The sequence below is a fragment of the Euleptes europaea genome, chromosome 9 (genome assembly GCF_029931775.1).
Source record: "Euleptes europaea isolate rEulEur1 chromosome 9, rEulEur1.hap1, whole genome shotgun sequence".
NCBI classification, from domain to species: Eukaryota; Metazoa; Chordata; class Lepidosauria; order Squamata; family Sphaerodactylidae; genus Euleptes; species Euleptes europaea.
The window spans coordinates 58,474,932-58,499,531 of record NC_079320.1 but is presented as its reverse complement, the minus strand read 5'-3'; the positions used below and the strand labels follow the sequence as shown (position 1 = coordinate 58,499,531).

Below are 24,600 nucleotides of genomic sequence, written 5' to 3'. Positions count from 1 at the left end.
GGAGCAAGAAGACCAGAGGTCTTTTTATCACTTGTATGAAGAAGAACAGTTGGTTTAATCAAACCGGCTTACAATCTCCTTCCCCTCCCCACAACAGACACCCTGTGAGGTAGGTGGGACTGAGAGAGTGTGACTAGCCCAAGGTCACCCAGCTGGCTTCATGTGTAGGAGTGGGGAAACAAACCCAGTTCACCAGATTAGCCTCTGCCGCTTATGTGGAGGAGTGGGGAATCAAACCCAGTTCTCCAGATCAGAGTCTACTGCTCCAAACCACCGCTCTTAACCACTACACCATGCTGGCTCTCCACACCATGCTGGAGGTGGAAAAGACACAAAGGGCCAGACTTGCGGGGGAAGGGGGGGACGACGGACAGACAGGATGCAGCAACACTCAGGTGTGAAGGAACACTGTCCCTTCCAAGAGATCTGCCCTCTCCAGCCTCGTTGCTTCAAGTCCACAGGCTACATTTACGTCTTTAAAAAATACAGATTGAAACCCTAGATTGAAACCCTGCGGGGGCATCCCACCCGCCGACCTGCGGAAGCCTTCTTGGAACCAAAGGGGCTTGCTTTCAAGTAATGCCTTTAGGATCATAGGGGTAAGCTGAATCCTGGAGGATGAAGCTTACCGCAGTTTAATTACGCTTTAGCCTTTAAGCTAATTTGAAGTGCGTTAAGTCACGTCCCTTTCAAATCTGAGCTGGCTAATGTCCTCGTAGCTTTCCAAAGGCTGCCACAGGACGTGACTAAACTTAAAATAATAGTAATAGTAATAATAAAGAAGCCGTGCAGTCCAGCTTATACATTAAGACCCTCTTTTGCACTAATAAACTTTTATTTTGTAGTTCCAGATTGGTGTGTGTGGAGGGAGTTGCACATGTTAGAGTGCTCCAATGGCCATAAGCCTCCCAGCCCCCCCCCCCCATCCAAGGGGATAATGGAAAGCAAACGGCAGGATTGCGCCTTCGACAACAAGACATTCTGGCTCCTGCCTGCTGGCCGCGACTCATGAAATGGGGAGGTGAGGAAAATCCCCTGCACCGGCCTGCACTCGCCAGACTTGTAAAATTGCCCTAATGTGTCCTTTTTGATGTGCCTGTTAATGTTCCTTCCTCTGAGCGCACTTGAAAGTGGTGCAGCGCTGGGCTGGCTGCTGTGTGTGTGTTTCTAAAGGTACTGGAGTGCCTGCAACGAATCCCCATCGCTTGTCAAATGGCATTGAAATACAACTCTGGGTCGGAGGAAATTGTTTCTAACCACTAAGTTTGCTTTGGGGGTATGCGTCAAGATTGCGGTTGAGAACAGTTAGATAAGAGATGGCCTGGGTGGGGACGAGAAAGCAGGCGATGTGCATTACTGTGGATAAGGATAAAGCACAGCAAAAAAGGAGAAAGAGAGGGAGAGAAGGGGGAGCGAAAGCTTGTTTCAGTTGCTCCATCAATCTTATTGGCTAACCATAATGTGACAGTTACAATTCCCATTTGTTCTTGGTACAATTAGCTTCATGGTTTTCATCCCGAGCTGGATCAGAGTTAACAGCTATTTAGGACTTCCTTTGGAAAATATAGCAGAGTTGAGTCCCCCCCCCCAACTCGCCTTTTACCCTCTCCGTCTCTGGGCATGTTTGCCAGTCCTGTCTGAGAGCATTCCTGCAGATCAGCCTGGTATCAGGTTTCTCAAAGCCTCTCCAAACATAACCCCCCCCCAAACACACGCACACTTTCTAATTGTACTTTAGTGTTACTTTTTAAAAAAACGTGAGACAGTGTGGGTATCCGTTGATACCTAACGACAGGAAAGTTCCCAACAGCTGAAAAGTCAGGCTGCCAGAAGATCTTACAACGAGCAAAATAGGTGCTGTTGACGGGCCTCCCCCTCCTTTGCTTGGAGCTCAAATTCTAGGAAAACAATCAGAAAAGAAACCTAGATCCCTCTATCCGCTACTCAGAGGGTGTGTGTGTGTGTGGAGAGAGAGAATGGGGGGCCACTTGAATGTTCAACATTGAATGGGAAAGAATGTTTACAACCCCAGTCACAGCTGATAAGAGAAGAACCAACAAAGTGGACTAATCCATAAACTCCTGAAACCTAAGTACTTAGATTTAAGCTAGTTCAATTGGGGGAAAATTGCTTTAAATACAAACACTTCACTTAAAATGAATTCTAAAATGTGAGAAACTCATTAGTGAGCTAGACACATAGTTTGTAACCCTGCTCCAGTAAAATAGCAGAAGATTTTGCTGTTGACTTCAAGCAGAGCAGAATTGCCTTGGTAAATCTCAGGGTGCTGAGATGTTCCGCTTACTACAAACTGAACTTGATAAGCCAAACCATCATCAAAGTTAAAAAGTAACCAGCCAACCAGACATGAAAATATGTCTACACTCTGAAGAATTCAAGTTGTAATCCTAGGCATACTTGCTAGAGAATAAACCCATAAAGGAGGACTTACTTCTGATTAAATATGTTGAGAATTGGGCGGTTTGCTTGGCAGCTGAATTATGGTAAAACTGTACAACAAATATTCTGATCATTGACACAGCCATAAAATTCAATAGCTGTCTGCAGTGGGAAATATGTCTTAATTACCTTCATTAAGGCAAGCTAGGGTCCTACATATATCTATTCTGGAACCACTGAATGTACTGATGATCATACAAATCAACCTTTAAATGGGGGTCATGTATTTCTGCTACATTAGTTTGTGTTCCACAGCATAAACCAATGCTGTATAAGAGGTTAACCTCTGGTGGAAGTGAGGTACTTTAGTTTCACCCAGTCACTGACCCTCTTTACTATTGGCTCATAAAAGAGCCAACTTGACAGAGTCTTCACAGAGCTGGGAAGCGGGAAAGATCCCAAATGCTCCTCTTCGTCTCAGCCTGGCTGCTGTCAACCCAAACAACTTGCTAGATTTTGTACCACATAATCATTTATTGAGCAGGCTGCAGTAATTAGCAGTGATCACAGTGCGCTTTGAAAAAAGATTTAATTACCTCACATATGACATATCCCCCCTATAGGTTTGCACATTAATATGTGTATATGTGTGGGAAGATGCTGGCATTTCCGTGTTAGATGCTTCAAAGGTTGTATTGTTTTGTAATCTGGTAACACTTCATTCTTATACAATTGCTAACTTCAAAATAATAATTTCAAAATTAAAAATCACTAGTCAAATAAGGTTCCCAAGGACAGCAAGCAGGGTTTCAGACTGAGTAAAATAAAGTTGGGTGTTTCAATCTTACACAATGTCGATCTTTGAACCTGTCACCCTCCTCCTTTCATTCCTATTAACTGAAAATCTGAGCTCTCCTCAGAGGTTACTTTTGAAAACAAATTCAGAATGACACATTTCCACATCTACATTACTGTCATTACTCCGGCTGTTTAGAAGCATCTCAGTCACCTAACACTCCTCTACATGAAACGTTATTCGTGCTGATAATGAGGTAGTGGTTTAATGTCTGTGAAGTGCAAAAAATGTTTTGTCAGATAATGCAGCACTGGATAGATACAACCTGTCTGTTTTGGATGGACAAGAGCCACGCTCGACTCCATATGCCTAGAGGAGCACTTGAGTATCTGGCCCTTAAAATCCAAGTTACTTTAAATTAATAAAGTGACTTTAGAAATAATAGACATATTTGCACTACTGTTCTTTTTGAAACATTTCCCTCCCTAGAATATCTATACCTTTCCTTCATCATTAAATGTATGCATTCATAGGATGCCATGAATGGCAGCAGCTTCCAAATATATGAACCCATTGTAAAACAAGCATAGTACAGTGTCCTCAAAAAAGACGCATATAGCTACACACTTTTGGTTCGATCCAACCAACTCTTCTAGTGTTGAAAAAGGAAAGACCGCCAAAAAAGCTAACCTGGGAATCATGGGGCTTGCATGGACAAAAGAATATGGAATGTGGGCTGTAGTAAATAGGAGAATTAGGTAAGATTGAGTGAAAAAGCTGGCTGGCTCCACCCCTTCTAAAAATACTTGAGTTGAATACATATATTAAGGCAAAACCATACTAATAAATAATAAATTGGGTGCTTCAGTAGTCACATATACATTGGATCTGCGGAAGGTTTCCACTGATGGGGGAGGATTTTTTGGAGATTGCCAGTAGACCTCCAGTTTCCCCTTCATATTGTTCAATGGGGGGGGGGCTCCTATATCCCCAGGAGCAGCATTTAAAAGGGCATTCTGGGTTGTGGCAAGAAAAGGGAGGCAAGAAGGCTACACTCCATCAGTGGATCTTTTCAGTAGAATTTAAGACACAATTTAACTTAAATAGAATGGCATCTTCAAGCTGATCCACTTGTTGTCAGATCTTGTAAAGTTAGATAATTACTTGTAATCCCTATTATACGAAGATGGATAAACAAAGTTTGTAAAAATAAGTGAGGGAACCTAAGCACGTGTGGGGGGCCATCTATTTCCCCCTCCCCCATAATTTCCTCTTTCCTTTCTCTGAAAGCCCCCATAGCATCTCCCCTTTGCCTGCTTCCTTCTCTCATCTCCCCCACCAGCCAACCCACCTTTATCTGCCCCCCTGCCTTTAGAGCTTTCCTTCCCCTCAGCCTCTCCCTAGAATAATCTGTGCAGTCCTTGCTGTTTTATGATGCCCACCACAGGGCTGGACCCAGTTGCATGGTGCCAGCCAGTGGATTGGGCCCATATATGTGGTGGGGAACCTACAAGACATGCGGAGGGCACCTTACTTCCCCTTGCATCCCCTTCCCCACACTGTTTTTTTCTCCTTCCCACTCACCAACTCACCTTTTATCTACTCCCTGTCTTCAGCTATGCTTATTATTTGCTTAATTGATACTCTACCTTACTGCACAATCAGGACCCAAAACAGCTTACAGCATTCTTCTCTCGTCCATTTTATTTTCACAACAGCCTTGTGAGGTAGATAGGCTGAAAATGCGTAACTGGCCCAAGGTCACCCAGTGAATTTCCATGGCAGTACAGGGAATGGGAGCCGTGATGGAGAGTATCGTGTCTGGAGACAATGCTGAGGCAACCTAAGTTGGATCAACCCCCTTAGTCCAGAACTCTTAACTACTGCACAACACTGGATTTTTAAGGGCAGTAGCTGCCCTTGAACAGTAGGAAGCAGCTAGCCTTGTGCAAGTCAGATGGTAGCAAGCTTCCCAGTGGTTGTTGCGGCCCCTGGCCCCAATGAGTCCTCCATCAAAAGCTAAAACAACCCTGGAAAGGGTCCTCCTGCTGTCTTTTACTGATAGAAACTAAGGATGGCAGGCTGGCAATATTGTTGTGGTTGCCTATCAATGGCCACTGAGAGCATTTGTTTCTAAAAAGCTACAGGTGCTGCTTCTATTTGGGGGAGTTAACCCCAATTTTAAAAATATTTCATTTTTTCCTGCAAACCTTTGGCTTTTCTCAGGTTTGCAGAAAGATCCGTCTTGTCTATCTATGGCTCCAATGTTCAGATTTAAATATCTACAGATGGGACAGTGTTTAGAATTAGATATATTGATTCATATCCCCCTACTGTGGTTCAGTGGTTGTTGTAAACCCTATGACAGTGGGATGAAAAAATACAAGTTGTATCTGGGATGCATTCACTACCTCCAAAATCAAATCCAACATATGCAAAAAATGTCCCCACCACAACAAAATCTGTTTTTGGTGGCTAAAGCCAGGATGCTTTACAAATTTCAGAACCTTTGAACATCCAAAGCCTTTATACTTTTTTTGTTTAGATTCCTGCTCCCCCCCCATCCTTTTATACTGTATATTTCTGTATACTGAAGGAGAGACTATATATCTCTAGAGCGCTTAACAATGTTTCTCTGGATAAGTCTCCTCAGGAAAAATTAATGAGGAATTTTTAAATACCGGTATCCCTAATATACTCTCATTGTCTGGAGTTTAAAAACAAACTATCACAATTGCAAAAATCAGTTGATTTTTTTCTGTGTTTTTTTTAATCTACAGGGGAAAAACACAAAATCCTATACATTGTAAGAGATTGTACTTCAGAGAGATTTTTCACTAAGGTAGACATGACCATGACCTAAAAGGAAACATTGTATAGCCACTTCTCAATGCATTGTGCTTTTAAAAAGGTGTATCTGGGGTGGAATTTAATTTCAGAAAATTAACAGCAGTTTTCATACAACAATTATGAAAACATTTTCCAAGTTATGATGTAATATTAATGACAATTAATAACATACGTATTAGTATTGAATCAGTTTGGTATACATCTAATTAAAATACGTGTTATGATCTTTTAATTTTTACCTGATTTGTATTACAATTTAATTTTTACCTTGTTTATATTTTAAAAAATAGGGTTGAAGTTGTAGCCAGGAGATGCTTATAGAGCTGCTTAAAACTTCTTTTCTAAGGATGCTTTTTTTGGGGCGGGGGGAGGAATCTAATATTCATATCAACCCTTTATTCAGGCACCAGCACAATGCCTGAGGAACTACCAGAGCAATCTTATGCAGAGTTACACCATTCTAAGTAAACTGAAGTCAGTGGGCTTAGACAGGCATAACTCTATTTAGGATTGCTCTAGCAAGCATGTATAAAAACTGTGAAACACACCAGTTTCAACTTGCTGATTCCTACACAAAACATACCATTCTGACTAAACTTTTCTGATTATATAGCAGTTGGCTAAGTGCAAGATTAATACATATTTGTATTCCTAATTTCTTTGCAGATTTTATTGTAAAATAGGTAGGATGGTTAGTCTTGTTGCTTTCATGTCTATACTCTGTCAGTATAGTGGCAACACATACTGTTTCTGTCTGTCCAGGAGAACTGTTTCTAATTGATCTGACATGGAATTTAGTTGGAAATGTATATGTTGCAACCTAAGCACCATCCCTGTGTGCTTTGTAAAATGATCACCATATGGATGTTATTTGAAATATCTGAGGTTTCCAGCTATTAACCTTGGTTAAATTGAGCTGCAAATTCATTTCAAATTATATTTCCTGATGTTGCATAATTTTTCATGTGTTTGTTATGTCTGTACACTTTTAATAAGCAGAATTTTTCCTTAAAAGTTTGCATGAAGGAGAAAAATATTCAGAACAGTTGTCACTTATTTATACAATTAAAATATTCTGCTTGTATTATGGAGATTTAATAAAGGAACCTTAGCTAAATGGGATGTACCATATCTGAAGCTGCTAGCTGCAGACAAAAAATTCATTCAGTCCTCCTTATTTGGGTAAGGAGCAATTATGAATCCTAAAATTCTACAGATTGGCTCCTATTTTAAAATTTAAAAGGTATGGCAACTCTTTGTTATAGTTAATGGTACTAAGTTATGAATGCTGATGGCCTTCCACTGCAGCCTTAAATTGCCTTGAAAAAGATACAGTTTCTTTAATTAAAAAAGCTGCACTGAACTAATCCCTCTAGCTGAAAAAAGAAAAGTTTTAAGCAATCTCTTTCTGCTCTGGGAGAGAAAAGCAGACAATACCATAACAGATCAGAAACATAAGCTATAGTGTGCAGCCAGGAGCACAGCAGGGAACTGAATACTGCTCCGACTGTGTCATTTTTTAATCCCCCATCCCAGTTTTCCCCGTCTGACCTCATGCTGAGATGAAGTTATCACAGAAGACAGCTTTACTCTTACCAATGAATCCAACCCTGGATCTGTATTATCCTTAGCAGATCAAAACACCGCTTTCATCAAATAGCATTATCTGCATAAAAGGCATGCAATTGCCTGATAATTTCACCCAAACTATGCTATTCATTTAAAGGACAAGAAGAAAAATGTAATTCATTCCTTTTCTTTTTCCTGAAAAAAGCTAACTTATGCTACACCCATGGGAACTTTTCATTTTTTTTAACACAGGATCTCAGAAAGGGGTCCATTAAAAATGTCTCCCCACCCCGTTTACTATTAATTGTTGCAGTGTCTCAATGGAGCTTGAGTGACAAAAAATATAAGACATACAGAAAACTGGCAGTGACAAGTTACAAGACGTTCTATAGTCAGATGTTCTACAGTTTCCTTTAACTAGGGCTTCCATTAGGCAACAAATAATGAAATCATATGTGGCATATGACACAAACCTAATGTCACAAGAGCCAATGATATTATTCTCTCTACAACTCCAAATTGGATTTTTAAAATAATTTTGCATAGCTTGGCTAGGTTTTCTATAGAAATCAAAATACTAGTTGCAAAAACATAGTTTTTATTAATCTGTGTGGGTAAGAAAGTCAGGTTTTCTTGCATTTTAATGTGACACATAAGGTTGCATGTTAAGAAAACAAAATGAGCGTGATGCTGAGTATATGCTTCAATGGGTGGATTTCATTACAAGATCAAGATGGTCAATCAATGGATTAGAGCTGCAATCTTAAGCATTCTTAAATCCCTGTGAACACACAGTGACGAGAATCCAAAATGCTACTTTAGGCATGTCCAAGGCCTTGTGCATGCCCAGGAAAATGTTCTACTTCTTTTGCCTTTATGTGGCAGGCTTCCATCCATGCCCTCTTCTAAACTGTTTCAATGTTTCCCTCTTTCAAAATAAGTTCGCCCTGGGCCATGAGGGGTCCTCCTCCAAAAGACAAAACCAGAGCTCCCCTGGGAATGAATTGCTAGTTACAGAGCTCTTTGGATCCAGGCCAGAGAGACTTGCTTGTGACTAGGAATGTGTTGGGTTGTGGCTGCAGGCCAGAAGCCAACACCATGATCAGCATGTTTGGGTTTACAGCTTTCAGTCAGCATTCCAAAGTAGGGGTGCCTGGTTTTTCCAAAGTTGGAATCGACAGTTCTAATCCTAAACAGAGGCACACGCTTCTAAATCTACTGACTTCTGCAACATAGCTGCCCCTGCCATACAGAGAGGTCGTACTCAAAAAGCTGGCATGACACACACAATGCATTAGTTTTTTTATTATTATTATTACACTACTGCTGGCAGCACTCAAAAATCCACTCTTGTAGTGGGGTTATAAAAAGCTAATCACTCAGAGTTCTGCACAAGACATCAGCTTTCACACAGCCACTTCTGCATGAGACCCCAATGGCTGGAAGTCAGCATGCACAGCAGCCACCACACTGGAGGTGGTTAATAGAAGCAGACTTTTCTTTACACAGTAATTTGTTGAGGATATCAGTGCAAATTAGGTACATGGCTCAAAATCAAGGGTACTCTGGCATCCTCTGTTTAGACTGCAGTTTGATCACATACTACGACCTGCCTTCCACATTCCTGTCTCTCATCTGCCACATTTGTGTTAAAAAGTTAATGCAATAAAAACAGACGTTTCAGTCCCACTGGTGTATAGCTTGTCTTTCTGCCTTCTCAAAAGCTCTCTGTTCTAACGTTTGCCTTTATGTTTGGGTCTGGATTGCAAATACTTCGTGTTTTCACACTGCTCTCTTCTGGCTGTATCCTCTTACCATCCAGCTACCCAGCAGGAAAAAAATCCCAAAAACCTAACAAAAGAGACTGTCTTGATCCCACTGGGGTAGGATGAGGTGGAAAGGCAGAAGCTGCATGGGTTGTCTCTCTAGTGTTTCTATGGCCTTTTATGCATGGGAGGTTTTGCCTTGGATGTGCTGCTCTGTAGATGCACATTTTTCCCATCCGAATTTTCAAAACTCAAAAATAAATCCCCATGCAGAGTTTTGAGAATTCAGATGGGGAAACAGTGCGTATAGAAAGCAGCAAATCCAAGGCAAAACCTCCCATGCATAAATGGCCATAGGCCATTTGCCCATTTTGTCTCCCTGCCTCTCCCAAAGCCAAGCATATTAATTAGTTTGTATTCATGGTATTTCCACATTCTTGCACTGCCACCTAGGAACTGTAGTTCAAACCAGTAATTTCTAGCCAGCCCTAGCATGATGAATGATGCCAGCTGATGAATGTCATCAACTACAAAGATGGAAAAGTATAGCATACATAGTTTAGCTGATCTTAAATATGCTGTATTCCCAATTCATGGAGAAGTGGTGGCCAATATTTACTTTTACAGAAGAAAAAGCCGGTAGATGGGAAAAAATAAATATGAAATGATAAGTTCTGTATTGATATTACAACAAATATGTTGCTTTAATAAAGACTGGAGAGGGGAGATAGGTATTTACCTTCATTTTTATGGTTTGCAAAATGAAAATAAATTGTTTACAAAAATGTTGTATTCTCACACCTGAGAATTGTAGTTTGATCCAGTACAGTGTGAGTATATACCAGCCTAAGTAAATGTTGGCTAGATGCAACTAACTCTAGCATAGTTGATTTCATATGATGCACAACTACCTATAATGACTCTTGGACATACATAATCCAAGTGACCCATTACTTATGAGTGCGCACAAACAACATCGACTTGGGAAGCGGCCATGTTGAATGCCGCCACTTCACAGATGCCAAACAACTTTAAAAAGTTGTTCATTTTCAATTGTGTGCAAATCACTGAAGCAATCATAGGTAGGGTTGCCAGGTCCCTCTTTGCCACCAGTGGGAGGTTTTTGGGGTGGAGCCTGGGGAAGGCAGGGTTTGGGGAGGGGAGGGAGTTCAATGCCATAGAGTCCAATGGCCAAAGCAACCATTTTCTCCAGGGGAACTGATCTCTATCAGTTGGAGATCAGTTGTAATGGCAGGAGATCTCCAGCTAGTACCTGGAGGTTGGCAACCCTAATCATAGGATGTGCACACTGCAAGAGAAAACAAGCACTGTGAACAAGCTAAGTATATATTTCAAATACATTATTCAAAAATGACTAATTGTCCCTGCAAACCGAGTGTGAAACTTCTTTGTATTATTATTATGATACTTAAGTTATATATAATGGCATGGAGCATGCAGATTTTTAAAAAATGGTGCATGAAAAATCTATGTCCTGGTTACATGCCTGTGTAACAAAAAGCAAAAATACTTTAACCACATTACAAATTATTCACCATATCTGTGATATCTAAGAATAGGTCAATATTCAATATTGAAAAAGAGGTTCCTGTTAACGGAGCTAGGAAGAAATCTCTCTGCTGCATTAGAGAGACATGAACTGTCCTACTTCCTAAGACACAAAGTTCATATTAACTCATGAGGTAATGTGCCTTAATGCTCCTGTAGGACTGAAAGTCCTTTGCTGAATATTGCCCATCCAGTTCTTGGGTCAGCTGAATTATTTAACAAACTCTTTCATAAGGCACTGGGAACATGAAGGATTTGCAAGGAAGAACAGAAAACCTCGTGTTATTTCAGAATCATTCGTCCATTCTTCTGATCTTCAAAGTCTGGCAAATATATAATATTTTCATGAATCCAAAGATTGGCTTCAAAGTTGCAGGAAAGCAAAGTGAAGTACAGAGTAAACTACTTATTCAAAAGCAGTTCCAAAGACATCTTCTTTCAATCTTTAGTCATACTATGCTATGCTAAGTTACAGTGTTAAATAAGCTTAGACTGGAATTACTCTGCATAGGATTCAGGACAAGATTATTTATTGCATATTCATCTTGCCCTTCTTTCAGGGTGATGTACAAGGACCCCCTCCTCAGTTTTAACCTCACAACAACTCTGCAAGGTAGGTTAGGCTGATAAAGACTGCCTGGCCAAAGGTCAACCAACAGTTTTTATGGCAAGCGTTGATTTGAACCAGGGTCACCCTGGTACTAGCCCAACACTCTACCAACATACAACACTATTTTAGAACTGTTCTGCAAGTAAGCAGTTTCTGGACTGCAGCTTTAGAATAACCCGGAACTACTTCAACGTGCTTCAGTGCCCATTCATAAGACATCTTCAGTGCCCATTCATAAGACATCTTTTCCAGTTAGCGTGTGATCCATTCCAAGCAAGCAGCACAGACACAAAGGTCACTAGGCAACATAAGTCAAGGGATGCTGCTGTGAAACTCATTCTTTTAAATCGCTCCACACTCTTCAGTTAATAAGTAGGGCTGCCAACCTCCAGGTGGTGGCTGGAGATCTCCTGCTATTACAACTGATCTCCAGCTGATAGAGATCAATTCACCTGGGGAAAATGGCCGCTTTGGCAATTGGACTCTATGGCATTGAAGCGCCTCCCCAAACCCTGCTCTCCTCAGGCTCCACCCCAAAAATATCCAGTTATTTCCCAACCCGGAGCTGGCAACCCTACTAATAAGCCATAAACATTGTGGTTGGAGGACATATGCACTGAAACACAGTTGTGGATGCTGTACTAACTTTAGATTGGATCCAGACTAATGTTTCCAAGTGCGATTTTCCTGCTTCTTCCCACCCAGAATGCTCCTCACGCTTGGAAAATGGTGCTCTGTGAGTGGAAGTCCTTGTGCCCACAGACACATCTGCCTGGATCTAACCCCCTTATATTTTTAGAATATTGGGCCTACAGCAATGTACACGAAGGTATACAGGTATACGATCAGCTTCATTATTCTAGAGATGGGCTCAGTTTTCAGAAGTCTGAGAAGAAGAAATGCTTTAGGTGATTTAATGGAAGGGATTTCTTTTCTACATCTAAAGTTTAAGACAAGAACCATTTCTCAGACAAGGTTTTACTATATTTTTAAATGGCAGTTCTTTGATGTTGCTCAGAGGTTTGCAATTCCAGCAGGAGTCTCTGAAAGGCTAAATTAGCGGGCATAGCACAGGTGAGTTACTCAAAGGAGCCTTACAAATTTATCATGTATAGATACATTCAGATTTTTTTTAAAAAAACTCTTATTTAATGCAAAACACTTATTCCCCCCAAATAGCTGTAGAATGTAATCAATCTGTTTGTCTGTCTACCTTCCTGCTTACCTCCAGACAAACGTTAATTTCTGAATTTTAAAACGGAAATCTTCTCCATGGAGCCTTAATTGTATGACAGGAAAATTCATGTGAATGCGGTCAGCAAAACTTGGACCTGCATCTCTAAATACTATTCCTCATTTGAATGGTAGACTGTGCAATTATAATGGGTTTTATTCTAATGGAAGACAGCTCCTTACTGAGTGACATCATTTGTTTTGCAGAAGATATACTGTTAGACTGGGGCAATCAGACCAAGTTCTTTTTGTCAACATAATGGCATTACTAATTCCCCAGTGTGTGACCTATTATGTACATGTTGATGTAGTGATGTGTGGTTCTCATGATTCTGTTAAAGATTTAGGGCCTTGTGCATATTTCTTTGCCGAAAGTGGAACAGACTGATATGCAGGACGTGGATGAAGATGTGTGTCCGCTATTTTATCCCAACACTTAAAAATGTTTTAGTTCCCCAACCAATACACCCAAACTCCTCACACAGCACTGCATAGGGATAGAATGCCACAGGAAAAAAATGGAGTAATGCTGTCTTGGAATGAAGAACACATTTTCTCTCCATAATAGTAGGAAACATTTCTTACAAGAATCTGTAAGAAACATGTGCATCTGTCAATTAACATGATCCATGGAAACATGAACACAGATCTACAAGCAGGGGAACTGCAGGAATATGTAGGGGCATCTCATTTCCCCCTGTATCCCCCCCCCTTTCCCACTATTTCCTCTTTCCCTTCCCTGTCTCTCCCCTTTTGCTACTTCCTTTTCTCCCTTCCAATACACTAGCCAACGCTACCTTTATCTGTCTCCCCATTTTCAACTTTCCCTCCTTCCCTCCCATACACAGCCTCTCCCAAAGAAAAGTCTGGCCAAGTTGCACTGTGTGGCTGCTGCCACTGGGCCAGGCTCAGCCAATTTGAGCAGTGGCAACCACTGCTAGGCCAAGTTGCATGGTGGCTATTGCTGCCCAACTGGGCCAGGCCAAGTTGCACAGTGGCCACCACTGGGCTGAGTTGTCTGGTTGCTGCCACTGCCAGGCTGAGCCAAATTGTGTGGTGTGCACCGCCATCTGCCCAGGCCAAATTGCATGGTGGTTGCCAGCACTGGGTTGTATGGGTAGTGGGTCTCTCTGGTGGTTGCTGCTGGGCCTGACCCTGGTGAGTCCTCCTCCACCTAAGGACATGAGAGGAATGGACCTTTTTCAGGGATGCTTTGGTCTCCAAGTCCACCTCTGCTTCCCCCCCACCCAGCTTTTCTGCAAAAAAACCAAGGCTTGGAAGGCTGAAGAATATTGTTGTGTGGTTGCCTAGCAACCCCCAAGACAGCCCTGAGATGTCAGAACACAGTCTCAGTGGGCACTATTTTCTTAAAACTATTGCTGTTGTCCGTATTATTTTGGGGGACTATGTATATTTATATCAGATTTTTCAGCAAACCAGGAGCTTCCTTCAGGTTTGTAGAGAAATCTCCCCTATCTGTCCCTGACTCTATTTTTTAATGTACACTCTATGGCCTGGTTTGGAATTAGGTATGTGCCGAGACCAAACCTGTAACTATTTCATATAGCCTGTTATTACAAAATAGTCCGTTTGATTGTGATAAACAAGGCTGTATTAATCAAACCTATTGTTAGTGGCTACCTCGGACATAACCCTGTTGTATATAATGCAAAAAGAATAAAAGGACACAAATCTGACATCACACAATATTCAGAAACATTTGGCAGTACGATCCTAAACAAAGTTGTACCCTTCTAAACCCATCAGTTCAGAAGGGTGTAATTCTGTTTAGGGTTACACTGCTAATCTTCCAGGACATTCTGTTGCTGATCTAAAAGTCACAATTCTCATACAAGAGAACTTGAAAAGGATAATCCAATTCATGATTGCCGAATTCATTAATAAATTCAAAACTATTTCTCCTCCAGGTTTTAAAAAGGACCTGGGATTCCTCACTTACTATAGGTGCCAACACGTTGCACATCACACCTCTTACAGATGGGGTAAGTGTCTTTTGGAACTTTGTATTGTATCTGCTTAACTTATTTCATTGTGCAGTAGATTTTATATTGATCTTACTTTGCTGGTCTAAAAGCTGTAAGTGCCCCCCTAACCATTCTGAGTGAATTGATTACTCTTTTGACTGGATCTTTGTTTTAACCTGTCCTCCCTTTGTAACATCTACCTTCGCCTTTCTGGTGTGAATATAAGTGCTTTGGCCTAATCAATATACACTTCTGATGAAGTGAGCTCTGACTCACAAAAGCTGAATGAAATTCTATTAGCCACTCAGGTTCCACTGAATGGTTCAGCATCTACGTAGACAGGAAATTTTGCAATGTTGGGATTTCCATTCTGGAACTGGATAAGGAAAACATCACAACTGGGATGCGATTGGAAGAGTACCTATTTCTGGAAGAGAGCCCTTCAACAAATTCAAAGGATCATCTTCGGTGCTTGATACATATGATGGAAAGAAGAAGATGTTGGAAAACCCGTATTAAGGAACTATACTAAATAATTTTAATGGCTTCTTTGGTGAAGACTGATAAACGGAATTGCCAAAAGGACAAGATTTAAATGGATAGTGATCTTATTTGATAATAAATCTATTAGAAATAAGTTACTGGGGATTAACCTAAATGGCTTTAGGTTTTGTTGGGAGGAATGGAGAATTTAAAACAAATTAAATTTTTTAATGGAAGTAATTAATGCTACTTTGTTTTACTAATCCTTTTATTATTATTGTTTTTATTTTTTATTTTTATTCTATTATAAGATAGAATTAATTATTAACCCCTTTTTTCTTATTTCTTTTTGTTTCCTTATATGTTATAATAAGGGATAGGTAAATAATGGAAATAAATATCAGGATTAGAAATTTTATGCAAAAGAATATACAAATTTATTTTGAGATGGAGGAGGGTGTAGGGGAAGTTAACTTAAGATTAAATGTAATAATCTGGATAAACGTTTTTTATCTATTTTGATGTTTATTGATTATTAGTATATGTTGTAATATGTGTTTAATATTTTAAAAAATAAAAAAAATATTTAAAAAATTTAACTCCACTCTTTTATCTACCTTTTATTCTGTCTCACTAGCATCTTTCGTTGCGCTAGTTTTTATGGTGAATATGTGTTGGATACAACTAGCTTACCCACTCTAGAAAAACCACCAAAACGTCTAGGGTTGGGTCATGGTACCTGCATGGACAACAGCCATCTGGGATGAGATTTGTAGTGAGTAGCTGAACTGGGTGAAATTTTGTGAAAAAGCTGGCTGGATCCAACCCATTGCTTTTAGAGAGGTTTTTTTAAGGATGTTATTTTATTGTTCTTACATATGGGTTTTTAATGTTTGTCTTCTAGATCTCGGGTAAGTTTTTTTTTAAATAATTATCTTTTACAAGCAGGAACCTGCAAGGACTTGCAGGAGGCATCTCATTTCAACCTCCCGCCTTATTTCCTCTTTCCTTTTCCTGAAAGCCCCATAGCCTCTCTGTTGGGAATACAATGTTGGTTCCATCTCTGTCAGACAGTTAACAATTAATTTGTTTGTGTTGACAGTTTAGTTAGTCTCAAGAAAGTGATGTAATGACATATGTCAGTATTCTATTGGTCAGCAAATCGCCATTGACAATCACGATTCATCGACTCTGATTTCTAACACTCTCCCCTCTTCCTGCTTTGTTCTTTCTTTCTAGGGTTGCCAACCTCTGGTTGGGACCTGGAGATCTCCCAATTTCAAAGATCAGTTCCCCTTAGGGTTGCCAGCTCCAGGTTGGGAAATTCCTGGGGATTTAGGGGTGGAGCCTTGGGAGGGTGAGGTCTGGGAAGGGAAGTGACCTCAGCAGGGTATAATGCCATGGAGTCCACCTTCCAAAGCAACTATTTGCTCCAGGGGAACTGATCTCTTTTATCTGGAGAACAGTTGCAATTCTGGGTGATCTCCAGCCCCCACCTGGGGGTTGGCAACCCTAATTACCCTGGAGGAAATGGCTGCTTTGAAGGGTGGAGCCTGAGACATTATACCCCTCTGAAATTTTTCCCATCCTCAGACCCCTCCTCCCCAGGCTTCACTCCCAAAGTTCTAGGAATTTCCTAACCTGGAGTTGGCAACCCTATCTCTTTTCCACCCAACAGCCAACCTACCTTTATCTGCCCTTCTGTCTTATGATCCCCCCCAGCAGCCTCTACCTAGAAAAACTGTGGCCCTGCTGTGTCCTGCCCATTCACAACTCCAGTCACTGGATCTCCGTATACTCAGATTTGGCCAACTTCACTATTAGTATATAGACAAGTGTGGGCCCACGATATGTGTGGGGGAACTCCCTCCCCCTATTTTCTTGCCAGGCCCAGGGCAGCACCTGGGCTGCCCTGCCGCCAGGCCCAGCATGGCTCCTGGACTCCTCTGACAACCGCCATAGGTAGGTGCGTTCTCTGTACCTGCACAGAGAATGCTATTTTACTTTTGGGGGAAATTACCCCCCTCCTTGTGTGTTTTTTTTTTTTTTTGAGATTTCAGATTTTTCTGCAAACATGGGGGGGGGAGTCACCCAAGTTTGCAGAAAAATCTGTTTTGGGTAAGTGTGGCCCCAGTCTGCCAATTTAGGTATCCACAGAGGGGGGCCACACTTGACAGCTCTTACAAGCTTTCTCTGCTAGCACTCACTGAATGAGTGAGGGATATCAATGTTTTAAATAAATTAATAAATGCCCAATAGAACTGAATGTGCACAAGAAGTCAGAGTCCAGGGGCCGGGGCCGGTACCTCCTACTTCTCTGTATTGTAGATGTCATAGGGTTAGTTTCTAATAGTGCCTTCCCTAAGCAGAACGACACCCTTCCAAGTCCATTGAAATCAATGAAATCCATTGAAATCAATGGACTTAGAAAGGTGTAACTCTGCTCAGGCTGGCACCGTAAAGATAATTTCTTTCCACCACACTGAATGACAAAGAACAAAAGTACTGCTCTGACGCTAGCTTTTCCACGAAGCACAGCTCAAATGCAGGACCCAATTCTTGTTTTGGAGATGACACTTAAGATTCAGTGGGTTGCTTAAATGCTTAAGAGAATGAGTCCTAACAGAAGAGAGTAGTCCCTGTGGAAAATGTAAGTGAATAAGAGACAAAGCAGAAGCAGCAGCGATCCCAAAGCAACACTGCTACTAAGTCTGTGGTACTACTGATTTAAACAATTACTTAATGTACAGTTGTCAGAGAGGAGTCTCTGGGATTTGTTTTCAGTTGTTCATATCATTAGCCCATTCCCGCCCAAAAGTAAAGTGTTTGTTCCCTTATAATTTTCAGTTCTGTAAGTATGATGTTCTAACTACAGGCTCTTCTGTCTTATATATATATATATATGCACTTCAAGTACTTCATTATGTCACTGAACAAATGATGCAACGGAGCAAAACAAACTAAGAATAAATGATACAGAAGGATCTGTCCATATATCAACATGCGATACTAAATACTGTCAGGTAATAACAGCAAGAAAATGGCTTAAAGAAATACCAAATGTCCCATAACCTATTATTTAAACAATTTTCACTACTAATATAATATTGAGAATGGAAAGCTGCCAACCCTTGGCAATCAGAAATCTCACTGGCATAATAAAAGCATGCCCTCACATTGGAGCAGCAGAAAATCAACGCAGTCGCTTTCTCTCCACAGTGTACTTAGCGTTTTTGCATGGGAAAGGTACCAATAGGAAAACTATAGCAGCTAACGCAAATCAAGTTGCTTCCTAATACCTGCAAGCTACAATGGGACTCTGCTGAACCCCTTAATAATCTTTGGAAGTCCAAATGGGAAACCAGAGACTGACAGGATCAATGCAAGGATGAACAACTCCCCATGTTAATTCACCCCTTGCATTTTTATCTCACCATTCCTCCAAGGAGGCAGGCATGGTTCTCTGCCTTTGTTTTATCTCCACAACCTTGTAATACAGTTAAGGCTGAAAGACAGTGACGGACAAAGTGAAGGCCAAACTATTTCTTTGTGCAGAGCTCCCAGTAATTTTCCAAACTTAAGGTGTGCAAAGGCCTCATTCTGATTGGGACCACGGCAAACAGGGAGGGGAGGGTTGAGCAGTTTTCCTGGTGTGAAATGGATCTGGATAGCTGCTGGTTCCTTTGTTTGGCTAAACTTCAGTGTTAAAAATCTCACTCCTATTAATTCCCATGATGATTCTGATATTATTCCTGTTTCCCTTTTACAAACCAGGTTTTCCCCTAAATAAGTTATTTTGACTGTATTAACTTGTCAAATCATGCTGCAGATGACAAACCTGTAAATGTGAATCTGCACACCGATTACAGTGGTGAATTCTCCATTCTGGTTTTGACATGGCCATGGACATCTTCATTGTATCTTTCTTACAGCAACCCAGGTATAAACGTAATTAACCAGAATTAGCAGTCTAATCAATATTTGTAACAGTAACTATTTTTACCCTTTCCATATGAATAACGTTTCTCATTGAAAATCGTATGTGCAAAATTCTGTAGGGGGGGGTGGGAAATAAATGAAATATCACATGGATGCTCTCAAGGAAGAGTCACCACTTAATTAACTATAAGACAAGTTTAAATATTCTTTTTAATAAAATCAAGTTGCCCCACATGATAAAATTAATGTAAAAAACAGACCGGGGTTTTTTTTCTCTTAAACTTCTAATCCAATCCAAAATACAGGAACTTAATTGTTTAACGGGTTCAGAATATTTTAATGAGCAAACAGCAGAATGCTTCAATTCTTTCTTTGTGTAGCAATGCAGCAGGAGCATTTCGATGGTATGGGGGGCAACATTGCAACCAGCCTGAACCAGAAGGTGGAATGGCACTTTTACTGTCCCTAAGAATTAACAGACACCATGATATGAAAAGGAGCCTTATTTTTATTTTACAGATTTATATTTTATTCCATCATCCAAATGGTTTACTTGCAAGAATGTATCCAACTCCTTTATCCAAAGTTACCACCAGGCAGAATTCTGAAATATTCCCCACAGGTTTTCTCAGAAGACGAAAGTTGGTTTTTATACCCTGATTTTCTCTATCTTTTAAGGATAATCAAACTGGCTTACAATTTCCTTCCCTTCCTCTCCCCACAACAGGCACCTTGTGAGGTAGGTGGGGCTGAGAGAGTTCTGAGAGAACTGTGACTAGCCCAACGTCACCCAGTAGAAACCATGTGTAGGAGTGGGGAAACCAATGCAGTTCACCAGATTAGAGTCCGCCGCTCATATGAGGAGTGGGGAAACAAACCCAGTTCTCCAGATTAAAGTCCACCACTCTTAACCACTATACCACGCTGGCTCACAGGTTCACTGGATAACCAAAACTATCAATGTGAAATGCAAATGGAAATGTTAAAAAAGCAGGATTTTCTGGAACTACATTTTCACTGAAGACCTCATGACATCAGATAATTCCCATCCCCTATGGAGTTCCTGTGTGCCTTGGTCACCAGTCCATTTCCACTTCATACTTCACAGGCCTTCAGAAGTGCACCAATTGGATGGCTGGGGAGATTGGCTGGGAGCGCTGCTGGATGTAGAACTGAAGTCTCCACAGAGATCTGTGGTTAGCCGGAACTGCAGCAGGTTCATTGACCTTAGGAACAGGAGGAGGCAAATCCAAATCCAGCAACATATCTGTGTTGCCCACGTTTCAGCACCAAGGGTGGTTTGACATGATTGGAAATGGCAGTCAAGGGAGGAGGCGGGGCAGAAGGGAGGGCAATTTTGCCCCCAGGAGCAAAAGTGGGAGCAGGCCTGGCTCTCCTGATCCTGCTGGATGTGGCTTGGACATCCTACTTTTCTTTGTTAGCATGTTCCCAATATTCAATTTAATGGTCTGTCCTTCCTTAAACCCTAGGTCCAGCTTGAGATGACTGTCAGTTTCCTGGGATACCATGGAGATTTCGGTCTCTTGTCTCACCCACTTGAAATGGTCCTGCAGAGCAACACTGAAGTCAAAGGCATCACCCCAGTCTCCAAAGCCCATGCCAGTGAATGCACTACCTGTTCTTGTCCTGAATCTGGATGAAAAAGTAACGGCTGGAATCCATCAACATCTCCATAGCAATGCCAGGATATTGATCTATTGGGGCCTGAGCAAAAAGCCCCCCTGAAACTTTGTCCTCAAGTTTTATATATGCAGTTTTGCCCTTAGAAATAATGTGAAGTTGTCCAATCCAATCTGGCTGACCCAGCATCCAATCAGAGGCTCTGTACCCCTGGTTGGAGGCCCACGGCAGGATGCGGAAGACGCTGACCCAACTCGTTTAACAAAATAGGGGAGGGGACAACTCCCAATGTATAAATCAATGTATATGTGAAAATGTCATTTGCAATAGCTCTCACTTCTGAAATAACAAGATACATAGGACATCTGAACAATGATCCCAAAAACATGGTGTTGCCAGTCGTTTTACAAAATGAATATATCTGTCATGTTGTGGGCTTCTTTGATTTTTTGGCAACAACTCCTGTGTTTGCCCAGGTTCCCCATCACACAACTTGGCCAACAGGGATTACAGCATAAGTGGAGAAAGAACAGCATTCTGTTCCTTGGTTATAGGAAAAGGCAGGGGAAATAAATCATACCGATGTAAAGGAGAACAAATATTATTTGGTTATGCCAAATCAGAGTTACAAGGGGGGGACCTGCAAGAACTTGCACAGGGCATCTCATTTAACCCTCCTCCACTATTTCCTCTTTCCCTTCCCTAGCAACCTCATAGCCTCTCCTCTTTGCCTTCTTCCTTTTCTCCTTCCCACCCACCAGCCAACTTACCTTTATCTGCCCTACTGTGTGCAGCTCTCCTGCCTTTCCTCCGCCTGGCAGTCTCTCCCCAGAAACATTCAGGCTCAGTGGCATAGTAATGGCTTTACTTTCCCCTGTATCCTCTCCCCACATTATTTCTTCTTTCTTTCCAGCTGGCAACCTCCACAACCTCATCTTTCCCTTCTCTTCCACCCACCAACTACCTACCTTTTAGCTACCTCCATCTTCAGATATATTTATTATTTATTTTCTTCATTTATACCTCACCTTTCACTGTAATAGGGACCCAAAGCAACTTTCATCATTCTCCTCTCCTCCATTTTATCCTCACAACAACCCTGTGAGGGAGGTTAGTCTGAGAGTGTGTAACTGGCTCAAAGTCACCCAGTGAGCTTCTATACCAGAGTGGGGATCCAAACCTGGGTCCCCCAGAAGTTACTCTGAAACTCTAACAACTTAATCACACTGGCTTTTGTGGGGTGGCTGCTGTTAAACAGAAGCAAGTAGCCAGGCCAGGGTGAGTCATGCAAGTCATGTGGTATCAAATTGCTGGTGGTGGCTGGCAGACATGGCCCCAATGAATCCTCCCTCAAATGCCAAAACAGCTATGAAAAAGGCCCTCCCTTTTACTGACAGAAACTAAGGCTTGAAAGCTGGCAATACTGTTGTGGTTGCCTAAGCAACAGCCACTGAGGGCATCAGTATCTTAAAGCTATAGGTGTCCCTTTCCTCATTTTGAAAGGTTTTAACCCTTTTTTTTTTTAAGATTTCAGATTTTTTTGTTATTGTTGCAAGTCCAGGGCTTTTCTCAGGTTTGTAAAGTTCTGTCGTTTCTCTCCATGGGCACAATTTAAGCATCCACAGATACTTAAATCCAGTTTAATATTTAAGTATCCACAGATGAGGCCATGTTGAGAATTAAATATATTGATGATGTAGTGTGGCCAGGCAGTGGGATCTCCTAATGAATCACTGGAATGATCTCTTTCCATGGACAGAGGCAACCTCAATAAGCCATGTCCTATAGCCACTGGCTCTGTGCTGTCTGTTTTGTGCTAAACAATAGGTGGTGTGAAGTGTGACTTGGTCACGGCTCACTGAATGGAGGGTAGGAGACTCTTATCCCTTAAGGGAAGCCATGATCAGACTTCTCAGGATTGCCTGCCTCAGCAGGTATGTCCTCCAGGAAGGTAACATGGATGCAGTTAGAGCTCAATCATAGCTCATTGTGAACAGAATGGGATAGCTTTGATGGAGTTTCACTTGCACCCATGCCAGCTCACTTTTTCCTAAGCCCTGTCTCTTCATCACAGTGGTCACTCATACATGTATTGGTGAAGTTGGTTCAAATGAAGAGCTACGAGAGTGGACAGCACTGTCTCCAATTCTTTTAACTGAGGTTGCCATCAAAACTGCAGCGTAAAGAGTAGGTGGTACCTTATCCAGAATGAAAAGTGGTAAGGCCAAAATGTTTCCGAAATGGAGAGCTAGGGGACTGTTGTGCACTCTTTGCCACTCCTTCTCAACTCTGGAAGAGGGGGGAGAGGAAGAGAGAGGCAGGCGGAGCTCTTCCCCCATGCCCATCTAATTGATGGGCACTTTAGCTAGTTCTTAATAATTCAGAAGTCTTTTAGATAGTGGGTGGATTGTTAAAATGTTTACTTCTAATATCTACTGCATATGTCAGCATCTACATTCTTATTTTTCTTTTTCATCACCAACATATGCAACCCCTGGACTATCAATATAAATATATGCTGTGTATAAACCATAACTAAATACATTGGCAGTGTGTACCTGAATTTTACTCCAAGTGTTAGCCTGACTCTCTAATACCTAGTGCCCACACTGATGTTTCCCAAAGAAAAGGCCTACTAGTACATGACATTGTATTAGCCACACTGTTGTGTCCAGGCAGTTGCACTAATTTGTCACAGATTGTCTTGAATTCCTCATCCTCAAAGAAACTCTCTTGTGAAGTGTGAAGCCCTCACATGACGTATTGTATGAAGACTCCAGATTTTTATTCCTACTAGCAAAATTGAATCATAATAAATAAAAGTAAAAAACCATTTTATTTAACCTTGTAGTATGCAATATTACAGAAATGTCCTCTCAAACCAATACAGAATTTACATGGTTTGAATATTTTATACACATGCAGGTTCACTGATTGTTTAGGCTAGCAACTGAAGATGTCTAACCCCACAGATAACGTAAATAGGCCTAGCACCTATACAGATTGTTTTCCTGGATACAGAGCTGGAAGCCCCTATATTGAAAGGGAATACCCACGTGACACTGTGCTCATTTTGAACATGATGTGAACAGGACTTTGTTTTAATTTCCATGCCAAGCTGTACTTTACCACCACAGTGCAGTGCAGCTCAGGACTCAACGAGCTCATCCACCATGGGGCTGCCACCATCTTTTTAGGGATAAAATTCCTTGTGTTTACAAATGCCAGGAATTTTGACTCTCGAAAACAGCAGGACGGGAGCCCCTCCCGCCATGCTACAGTCCCAATTAGAACCAGGCCCTCAAAATGCTTGTACAGTAGACACAAGGAATTTCATCTCATTGAGAGCCAGCGTGGTGTAGTGCTTAAGATCAGCGGACTCTAATCTGCTGAACCGGGTTGGTTTCCCCACTCCTACACATGAAGCCTGCTGGGTGACCTTGGGCTAGTCACAGTTCTCTCAGAACTCTCTCAGCCCCACCTACCTCACAAGGTGTCTGTTGTGGGGAGAGGAAGGGAAGGTATTGTAAGCTGGTTTGAGACTCCTTAAAGGTAGAGATTGACTCTATAAAGGAAGCCACAGCCCTCAATTTGCAAGACCTGAGCAAGGCTGTCAAAGATAGGACATTTTGGAGGACGTTGATTCATAGGGTCGCCATGAGTCGGAAGCGACTTGACAGCACTTAACGCACACACACAACGGTAGAAAAAATCAGGTATGTGTGATCACCATTTTGTCTGAAAAGGACAATGTGTCTA

At 41.5% G+C, this 24,600-nt stretch overlaps 1 pseudogene; it reads right to left on the bottom strand.

The window, feature by feature from the left end:
- Nucleotides 1-20,302: 20,302 nt before the first annotated feature.
- On the bottom strand, nt 20,303-21,826 carry LOC130482357 (adaptin ear-binding coat-associated protein 1-like; annotated as a pseudogene).
- Between the last annotated feature and the right edge of the window lie 2,774 nt (nt 21,827-24,600).